This window comes from Amphimedon queenslandica, unplaced genomic scaffold (genome assembly GCF_000090795.2).
Source record: "Amphimedon queenslandica unplaced genomic scaffold, v1.1 AMPQUscaffold_13454, whole genome shotgun sequence".
Lineage (NCBI taxonomy): Eukaryota > Metazoa > Porifera > Demospongiae > Haplosclerida > Niphatidae > Amphimedon > Amphimedon queenslandica.
This window is the reverse complement of record NW_003546310.1, coordinates 303,409-308,075: the sequence shown is the minus strand read 5'-3', so window position 1 is coordinate 308,075 and position 4,667 is coordinate 303,409.

Below are 4,667 nucleotides of genomic sequence, written 5' to 3'. Positions count from 1 at the left end.
AAATACTTTTAAAATCACATCTTCATTACATTACTTCTTGTTGCTTGTTGCAATGTCATCAGAGTTAAAATTGCTGAAATTTTCAGCTTTAAATTAGAAATACTTTTAAAATCACATCTTCATTACTTTACTTCTTGTTGCTTGTTGCAATGTCATCAGAGTTAAAATTGCTGAAATTATTCAGCTTTAAATTAGAAATACTCTTAAAATCACAAATATTTTTTATCATTTTTTCCATGCATACGTTTCATGTGACGTTTAATTAATCACAGACATTCATAGGAAGGTCATAAACGTTTGGAAATAGTACAAACTGGTTTACAAAGTACACGATCGCCAGTTTTACACTTACTTCTATGGTGGCAAGCACAAAGACAACCTGCTCGGCATCCATTTGACATTGATCTCAACAAAAAGTATTTCAGCCCAATAATTAGGTCAAATACTGTCTTAATTGAAAAGCTGATAAACAAATTTCAGCAGCAAGTTTGAGAAAGAAACTGTGAAAAATCTACTCCAAATTGATTGGGCTGGGAATACAACAGTGAAGAAAGACCAAGGCATTTACATGACTTGGTCTTAAAGTACAGAATAGCTTATTTGCTGTTAGTCCAGCAGTGGAGAAGATCCTGTCTAAAGTACAGTTCCTTAATGATAGCAGCAAGTTTAGGGTATTTTGATGCATTACTCTTCATTAAGGTACGACACATGATTCCTTTGATACAGGTTTATCAGAGAGATATTGGTCAATCTCATCAGATGGGCCCTGCGATGATGTAGACGCATCACTTCCTTACTCTGCAAGTAATATATCTAAAGCAACTTTTGACTTCTTTGGTGGAAGACCCTCGTGCATGTTTGGTTCCTTTGATCAATCAGCTCTACCTTCAAATATTTCATTTTTCCTTCGTCTATAAATTTTAATGGTTTAAAACAACAATTTATCACAGCAATGAAGACCACACAACTAAATATGTTTAAGTCATCAAGTGTTCATCTTTGCTTCATTGCAACCAGTACTGCCCTTTTAAAAGATGAAACGGAAAAGCTTTCACTCTTCTGATTCTGAACTTCAAGGTGCATTGTCAAGCCATATAACAGTGGCAAAATGCATAATGTAGTGGAATGTTGTTCCCCACAAAATACAGAGGTAGCAACTTCAAAAGGTTTAAATACTTTTATCAGTTCCTCCGCTAACATCCAGTGAGTCATTACAAAGATCCAAATACACATCACTCCTCTTTGTCACAGATAATACTGCTACTACTGGCCACCTTTGCTCAAACACTGACTCATGGCTTAGACATGGCGGTCTGTCTCTAACTGCTCACCTAACTGGCCTCCATCTTCTATTCCTGAGACTTTTTGCCGGTTTTAATATAATATTAAACCGGCCACTAAGCCCAGTAAGATCCCTTATCTGTATTAAAGTTTTCTGTTGTTTCTTCGCCAGATTCTTCTGCCTTAGGCTTGGCCACGTGTCAGTGGGCTATATACAATCACTCTGAAAGCCACAGAAATCAGCTCTGCGGACTGATGGCGACATCAAACAAGAAGTCTGTGTCATTTGATGCCTCAGCTAACACAGTCAGAGACAAGGATCAGACTGAATCAGCCCAACCTCCCACTGGGGTTCGATGTGTATGCCTCTCAGTTAAAGACTTGGGTCACATGATAGAATATGAGCATTGTCCCCATTGGTGCCATAGCAAATGTGTTGGAATCAGCCAACCAGTTGCTAAAAACTATCCTTTTATCTGCCCTAATTGTGTTAGTTCTCTTCTTAAGGAGGTCTCTTCCCTTCGCTCTGAACTAGCTGCTCTAAAAAGTCAGCTTAGCAACATGGCTGAATCCTCTAGTGAAGATCCAGAGACCCCTTCAGCTAGTACCACCCCAGCATTAGATTGCAGCTCTCACTCTGGTCCACCCTCATCCCCACCATCTCCCACTAGTCGTTCTAAGAACCAGAGGAGCTCTCCTAACTCCTCAGGTAGGAGATTTAACCTCATAGTGGCAGGTATAAAGGAACGGGCTGCAAACACTCAACGGGCTGTACGTTTAAAAGAGGACTTAGAGGAAATTTCATCCATTCTTTCTCCTCTCCTCCCCTCATTCAATGACCACACTATTCGAGACAGTCTTCGGCTGGGCAAATATAGTTCTAACAGATCCCGTCCTTTATTGGTGACTCTTAATCGTACTAGCGATGTGGCCACCATTCTCTCCAACAAGTCATCACTTGCTAACCATCCTCATCTTCGGATCTCACCTGACCTTCCACCCCACCTTCGTAAGTCTCGCTCTATTCTGCTAAAGAAGCGTCATGATCTCATTAATTCAGGCTCTGATCGCAAATCTATAAGGCTTACTACTGACTCTCTTTATATAGATAATGTTAAGTATGGCTCAGTTGTAAATCAGATGTTCAGGGAGTGTCCCCCACCTGTCTCAGGTAGTGCTGCCGTCCCACCTTCTGATTACGATCATCCTACTCACTCTCAAGCTGACATTTTGCTCTCTGACCAGGACAACTCCTGAAATGTACCAGCCAGTCAAGCCTCATCTGAGGATTGACTATGTTCGGTTTGTTTATGGAATGCACGAAGCCTCGTTAACAAATTAAAACCTTTTCAGTCTTTTGTCTATGCTTCTCACCATCAGATTTATGCAATCACTGAGTCCTGGCTTAGCTCATATATTACAGACAACGAAATTATTTCTGAGTATACTCTATTTCGCTGCGATAGGGCCTCCCGAGGGGGTGGGGTATTACTGGCTGTACATGAATCTATCTCATCATTTCAGCTGCCAAGTCCTGACTCTATAGAACTGTTGGCTGTTTTAGTTCATGTGCCCCAACCTCTAGTAATCTGCCTTGTGTATCTTCGCCCTCAGGCTCATACTAGTGAGATCCTCACTCTCATTAACTTTTTGTCTGATCTGCTCTCCAATTATGATACTGTCTTGTTAGGGGATTTTAACTTTCCTGATGTTGATTGGTCTTCTCTGACCAGCTCCAGTACCACTTCTAGTCAGTTTACAGAGTTTATCTTTAATTTCAACCTTCATCAGCATATCACTTCCCCCACCCACTCTGGTGGCAACATCTTGGATCTCGTTTTTACCAGGTCACCTAATACTATACAGGATGTTGTCGTTCATAATCCCTCTCCTTTTCCTAACACTACATCTGATCATTTTCTAATTTCATTTTCGATTTCTGACTCGATCCATACTCGTGTTTCTCCCAATCATTCCCACTTTTCATATGATTTTGCTCGTGGTGATTTCGACGCCATGTCAGACTACTTATTAGATCTAGATTTCTCTCATTATTACTTATTATCCGATATAGAACTCCTATGGTCTACTTTAAAGGGTATAATTAATGATTCCATCACTCGGTTTGTACCTGTGAAAAAGAGATCCTCATGTAAATATCCCAAGTGGTTTACTGGTGAGATTAAACATCACTTACACCAACTTCACTCTCTCCGGAGTAAGCAGAGGAACTCTAGTAACCACCTTCTCTACCATTCTAAGATAAGCTCCCTTGAGCTCACAGTACAGGAAGAGATAGATACAGCTAGGTCTCGTTATGAGGCTGCTCTTGTTGACAGTTTTGCCTTTTCGAATGACAATGCCATTTACAAACATATTCACTGTCTTCTCAAGTCTAATGGTATCCCTGATACTGTTAAATTTAAAGGTCGAACTGCATCTACCGATGCTGATAAAGCCTGTATATTCAATTTGTTCTTCCATTCTGTCTTCCTGTCTGCTGATACCCCTGTCCCAACACCATCCTCTCTTGACTGTCCCAATCCCTTAATGGCTGACATTGAGGTATCTGTTCATGATGTTTTCTCCACTCTCATTTCTCTTGATCCCACTAAGGCTACGGGCATCGATGGTATTCCTGCACGACTCTTAAAATTATGTGCTACGCCACTCTGTACGCCTATTCACCATCTTTTTACTCAATGTCTGGAGCAATCTTACCTCCCGTCAGAATGGAGAACCCATATGATAACCCCAGTACACAAATCCGGTGACAAGGGCAGTGTCACCAATTACAGACCAATTTCATTATTGTGCTGTATCTCTAAAGTCCTAGAGAAAATCATGTTTGACAGAATCAGTGAATTTATTCAGCTCCACTTTATCTCTTCAAATCAGTTTGGTTTTCTAAAGCATCGCTCCACCCTACAACAACTGGTAGTTTATATTTCTAACATATTGGACTCCTACAGCGAGAGGAGTCAGACAGATGTAATCTTTTTAGACATCCGCAAAGCTTTTGATACCGTCTCCCATTCAATTCTACTTGAGAGAGTGTGGAAAGCTGGAATCACTGGTTCTACCTGGGAGTTTATCAGAGCATATCTATCCTCCCGTCTCCAGTGTGTATCAATAAACAACAACAAGTCTGACCTGCTACCTGTTTTATCAGGGGTCCCGCAAGGGAGTCTATTAGGGCCACTCTTGTTCTTAATTTATATAAATGACCTACCGCTCAAAGTCATCTCTTCCTCTCTATTTCTATTTGCAGACGATAGCAATTGTAGTAAAAAGATTAAAACTATTGAGGACAAAGAGTTATTGCAAGAAGATCTCAACCTTATCTACGACTGGAGTCTGGCCTCTAAGCTATCATTCAACTTACA